Consider the following 6892-nt stretch of genomic DNA (forward strand, 5'->3'; position numbering starts at 1 on the left):
GGAATAACAATTGTAACAGATAATTATTATAATTAACATTGTTCTCAAATTTCATAAAAAAAAATTATATTGAATAAGGACATTTTTAAAGAGGCACTAGTACCAGTTGTAAAATTATCAACCTGTTTTCTGTATTATGACGAACTTCACTAGTAAGTGACAATAACGCATTGATTCAAGTCGTAAACGGAAACAACACAAAACACAATGAGTCCAAAGATGTTTTATTTAAACGTAAACCAAATAGCTGTCAAATTCATGTTAACCGTTCATCAAATTCATGTTAACCGATTTTCATCAAATTCTCAGATTTGATTTATAACAATGTATAACATTTATCCAAACTGTTAAAAGTCTAAAATAAACAATAAACAGGGAACTGGCACGAAAATACGTGGCTTCGTTTCGTGGGTATTTTAGTCTTAAAGCCATTTAATTAGCCATCGAGTTGACCTCTAAAGTCATCTGATGATGACCTTATAAGCGATGTAAACATAATTATAGACAAAATAGATTCAGCAAACTCGTGCTGTTAGATTTTTCTAGGTCTATTTAATTTTATTTTACAGATAAAAAATAAATGTTTATCATCGTTTTCACCTGATAAGAATGATTTTTGTAGATCGAGACGATAACAATCAACACCAAGGAGTAAACAAAGACTCATAAAACCAAAAGACATTTACATCACAGTTATAAATAATAAATAAGAAACAACACGAAACCACTAAAACATGGGAGTGATATCAGATGGAGGCTCCGGCAGGGTAATCATTTCCAACACCGTATACGGCACCCGACGTGTTATTTCGAATCAATCAATCAAATGATTTACCTGTGTTTCATTTTATATCTTAACATTCTTTTCCTTTGTTTCATTTTCAATGTTGACATTCTTTTCCTTTTTATAACGTTATACATACAATTCACGTGCTATCCATCTCAAGCTAAGGGGTTAAATTGAAGTCCACATGAATACGGATTCAATGATGTCGAATTATTCACTTGCAAGTGAATAGTTCATAATCAATGGGTTTTTTTAGCTTATTTTGACAAAATTTAACTATATTGGCTGCTAAAAGCAAATTAGCATTTCACTAATTTCATTAAAAAAAATATATTAGATTTTTAAAATACCTCGTAGCTAGTGCACCTTTAAAGAAAACAGTTTTGTAAAGAGACACGAAGTGAAGAAACCTATAAAGTCGTGTCTAGCAAAAAATATTTTGAAAGTAAATATCCTAGATACAACGTAAACATTCTGTCCTGATCGGAGATGTATTCGAAATGAAAAAGCGACACTAGTTATAAAAATCCTATGTGGGAGTATAAACAAGTCAAATATCATTAAATACGATTGATTAACCTTGAGGGATCCAATTTGCGATGACGTTACTTACTTTGTAGCACGAGACGTATTTTATTAGTAGCTCAATTATTTAAGCCAGATACAAAAATATTACATAATAAGAAAGGTCACGTCAGCCTAATTCCGGTCATTACGACACTCAGAAATATAAAAGGCTAAATTTTCTGTTACTAATGAGCACAATATGATATATTGTTACGACATTTTCCTACTTCAAGGCTAAAAGAGAGATTTAAATAAAAATCATTTTAATGCAACAACGTGTGTAACGTTCATTTTGATTGGATAACGTCACTAATTTGCATGGCATCAATTGACTATTGGTGCTTTGTAACGTACGCGCAAGCGCAGAAGATATATGACAGATATAAATATCACCAGCCCAGTAGTCAGCACTTCGGTGTTGACATGAATATCAATTATATGGTCATTTTTATAAATTTTCTGTTTACAAAACTTTGAATTTTTCGAAAAACTAAGGATTTTCTTACCCCAGGAGTAGATTACCTTAGCCGTATTTGGCACAACTTTTTGGAATTTTGGATCCTCAATGCTCTTCAACTTTGTTTTTATTTGGCTTTTTAACTAGTTCGATCTGAGCGTCACTGATGAGTCTTATGTAGACGAAACGCGCGTCTGGCGTATAAAATTATAATCCTGGTACTTTTGATAACTATTTACACCACTGGGTCGATGCCACTGCTGGTGGACGTTTCGTCCCCGAGGGTATCACCAGCCCAGTAGTCAGCACTTCGGTGTTGACATGAATATCAATTATATGGTCATTTTTATAAATTTTCTGTTTACAAAACTTTGAATTTTTCGAAAAACTAAGGATTTTCTTACCCCAGGAGTAGATTACCTTAGCCGTATTTGGCACAACTTTTTGGAATTTTGGATCCTCAATGCTCTTCAACTTTGTATTTATTTGGCTTTTTAACTAGTTCGATCTGAGCGTCACTGATGAGTCTTATGTAGACGAAACGCGCGTCTGGCGTATAAAATTATAATCCTGGTACTTTTGATAACTATTTACACCACTGGGTCGATGCCACTGCTGGTGGACGTTTCGTCCCCGAGGGTATCACCAGCCCAGTAGTCAGCACTTCGGTGTTGACATGAATATCAATTATATGGTCATTTTTATAAATTTTCTGTTTACAAAACTTTGAATTTTTCGAAAAACTAAGGATTTTCTTACCCCAGGAGTAGATTACCTTAGCCGTATTTGGCACAACTTTTTGGAATTTTGGATCCTCAATGCTCTTCAATTTTGTATTTATTTGGCTTTTTAACTAGTTCGATCTGAGCGTCACTGATGAGTCTTATGTAGACGAAACGCGCGTCTGGCGTATAAAATTATAATCCTGGTACTTTTGATAACTATTTACACCACTGGGTCGATGCCACTGCTGGTGGACGTTTCGTCCCCGAGGGTATCACCAGCCCAGTAGTCAGCACTTCGGTGTTGACATGAATATCAATTATATGGTCATTTTTATAAATTTTCTGTTTACAAAACTTTGAATTTTTCGAAAAACTAAGGATTTTCTTACCCCAGGAGTAGATTACCTTAGCCGTATTTGGCACAACTTTTTGGAATTTTGGATCCTCAATGCTCTTCAACTTTGTATTTATTTGGCTTTTTAACTAGTTCGATCTGAGCGTCACTGATGAGTCTTATGTAGACGAAACGCGCGTCTGGCGTATAAAATTATAATCCTGGTACTTTTGATAACTATTTACACCACTGGGTCGATGCCACTGCTGGTGGACGTTTCGTCCCCGAGGGTATCACCAGCCCAGTAGTCAGCACTTCGGTGTTGACATGAATATCAATTATATGGTCATTTTTATAAATTTTCTGTTTACAAAACTTTGAATTTTTCGAAAAACTAAGGATTTTCTTACCCCAGGAGTAGATTACCTTAGCCGTATTTGGCACAACTTTTTGGAATTTTGGATCCTCAATGCTCTTCAACTTTGTATTTATTTGGCTTTTTAACTAGTTCGATCTGAGCGTCACTGATGAGTCTTATGTAGACGAAACGCGCGTCTGGCGTATAAAATTATAATCCTGGTACTTTTGATAACTATTTACACCACTGGGTCGATGCCACTGCTGGTGGACGTTTCGTCCCCGAGGGTATCACCAGCCCAGTAGTCAGCACTTCGGTGTTGACATGAATATCAATTATATGGTCATTTTTATAAATTTTCTGTTTACAAAACTTTGAATTTTTCGAAAAACTAAGGATTTTCTTACCCCAGGAGTAGATTACCTTAGCCGTATTTGGCACAACTTTTTGGAATTTTGGATCCTCAATGCTCTTCAATTTTGTATTTATTTGGCTTTTTAACTAGTTCGATCTGAGCGTCACTGATGAGTCTTATGTAGACGAAACGAGCGTCTGGCGTATAAAATTATAATCCTGGTACTTTTGATAACTATTTACACCACTGGGTCGATGCCACTGCTGGTGGACGTTTCGTCCCCGAGGGTATCACCAGCCCAGTAGTCAGCACTTCGGTGTTGACATGAATATCAATTATATGGTCATTTTTATAAATTTTCTGTTTACAAAACTTTGAATTTTTCGAAAAACTAAGGATTTTCTTACCCCAGGAGTAGATTACCTTAGCCGTATTTGGCACAACTTTTTGGAATTTTGGATCCTCAATGCTCTTCAACTTTGTATTTATTTGGCTTTTTAACTAGTTCGATCTGAGCGTCACTGATGAGTCTTATGTAGACGAAACGCGCGTCTGGCGTATAAAATTATAATCCTGGTACTTTTGATAACTATTTACACCACTGGGTCGATGCCACTGCTGGTGGACGTTTCGTCCCCGAGGGTATCACCAGCCCAGTAGTCAGCACTTCGGTGTTGACATGAATATCAATTATATGGTCATTTTTATAAATTTTCTGTTTACAAAACTTTGAATTTTTCGAAAAACTAAGGATTTTCTTACCCCAGGAGTAGATTACCTTAGCCGTATTTGGCACAACTTTTTGGAATTTTGGATCCTCAATGCTCTTCAACTTTGTATTTATTTGGCTTTTTAACTAGTTCGATCTGAGCGTCACTGATGAGTCTTATGTAGACTGGCGTATAAAATTATAATCCTGGTACTTTTGATAACTATTTACACCACTGGGTCGATGCCACTGCTGGTGGACGTTTCGTCCCCGAGGGTATCACCAGCCCAGTAGTCAGCACTTCGGTGTTGACATGAATATCAATTATATGGTCATTTTTATAAATTTTCTGTTTACAAAACTTTGAATTTTTCGAAAAACTAAGGATTTTCTTACCCCAGGAATAGATTACCTTAGCCGTATTTGGCACAACTTTTTGGAATTTTGGATCCTCAATGCTCTTCAACTTTGTATTTATTTGGCTTTTTAACTAGTTCGATCTGAGCGTCACTGATGAGTCTTATGTAGACGAAACGCGCGTCTGGCGTATAAAATTATAATCCTGGTACTTTTGATAACTATTTACACCACTGGGTCGATGCCACTGCTGGTGGACGTTTCGTCCCCGAGGGTATCACCAGCCCAGTAGTCAGCACTTCGGTGTTGACATGAATATCAATTATATGGTCATTTTTATAAATTTTCTGTTTACAAAACTTTGAATTTTTCGAAAAACTAAGGATTTTCTTACCCCAGGAGTAGATTACCTTAGCCGTATTTGGCACAACTTTTTGGAATTTTGGATCCTCAATGCTCTTCAACTTTGTATTTATTTGGCTTTTTAACTAGTTCGATCTGAGCGTCACTGATGAGTCTTATGTAGACGAAACGCGCGTCTGACGTATAAAATTATAATCCTGGTACTTTTGATAACTAATTAAATACATGTTTTAACGTTGTTTTCTGTCAGTTTCATTAGAATGAAGATTACAATATTGTATTATAAGCTCCAACGGCTAACGCGTCGCCAGTAAACTTAATTTGCGACCATCAAATCACCAATAAATGCTTAAAATATCTTTTAAATCTATTGAGATATTTCGTGAACGGACATGAAAAGTGAAGTCATTTTACCTTGATAAAAAAGAATTTATATAAAGATTTAGTACCTTAAAATGAATAATAAATCAGATACACAGATGTAAGATTAAAAACTTATTAAAATTGTAAACCTAACAATATGTCATCCGAACACACAATGCATGATAGATAATATTATAACAAACTTTCCAATCTCAAAAAATGTCTATGTACAACAAGAGCTAGAAGAATCTACCAGTTTTACCATAAAAAAAGTTTTATGAAACCATCATAGAGTTTAGGCAATCACTTCCAAAGGTGACCAGTACCTGTTAACAGACGACAACACAGTTATGTTAATGTGTTTTCCTCAGTTTTAGTTTGTAACCAGGATTTGTTTTCTCTTAATCGATTAATGACTTTCGAACAGCGGTATACTACTGTTGCTTTTATTAAGAGATGCGTGTTAATCTTCAGTAATCACAAGAATCACATCAGCTGCAGCATATATCATATACTATTATTGTAAAACAACATTTTTCTACTGTTAAAGCTTATTCTTCAAACTTGACCCATCAACACAAACCACTGTTTTTTTCAATACATACAATGCATCTGGAAAAAAGCACAATGAACAGGGATTCAGGTTCCATACAAGAAATAAAGCAATAATAATCGACTAGTGCGCGGTGCGCTATCTTTCTACTTGTATCTTGTCCTGAGGTAGAAGATATGTGGTTTATTGCCTTAAGATACATATATTAGATCCCCCAAGTTTTTGGTGGGGTTCATGTTGCTTAGTCTTTAGTTTTCTATGTTGTGTCATGTGTACTATTATTTGTCTGTCTGTCTTATCCATAGTGTTGTCAGTTATTTTCTATCTCTGGTATCTTTCGCCCCTGTTTTAGATTGGTACTTATATCAACTACATCCCCTTTACAGACTATATGACAAAATATTGAAGGAACTATTACACACCACAGGTACTGATTCCTACTCGTTATCTAGAGGGATGACAAAGCAAGCTGAAGAAGCATGTTCAGCACCCACATCCAAACATCTTTAAACTCATAAAACTACTGAACCATGAGGAAGCTAATCCCGGCACATGATTCGGTATAAAGCCGGTGGGAAGAGATTGGCCTAAAAACGAAAGTATGCCGAATCAATAACAGATAAGAAGAGCTCCAAACAGGAAGTCACAACAGTATAGTTTGGTAAAGCAGCCTACTTGTGTATATTTCGGAGTTTAGTATGACGTCCATTTTCACTGACTTAGCATACAATTTATTTAGAGGCCAGCTGAAACACGCCTCGGGGTGCGGGAGTTTCTCGCTGCATTGAAGTCTCATGGTGGCCTTCGGCGGGTGTCTGCTCCTTGGTCGAGTTTTTGTCTCTTTGACATATTTACCATTTCTATTCTCAATTTTACCACCTTATTCACGTTGAATAGATTAATAAAATGTGTGTTAGTAATTAACATGTATTGTTTGATAGAAATTATAATGATTGCTTGAAGC

The sequence above is a fragment of the Mytilus edulis genome, chromosome 6 (genome assembly GCF_963676685.1).
Source record: "Mytilus edulis chromosome 6, xbMytEdul2.2, whole genome shotgun sequence".
Lineage (NCBI taxonomy): Eukaryota > Metazoa > Mollusca > Bivalvia > Mytilida > Mytilidae > Mytilus > Mytilus edulis.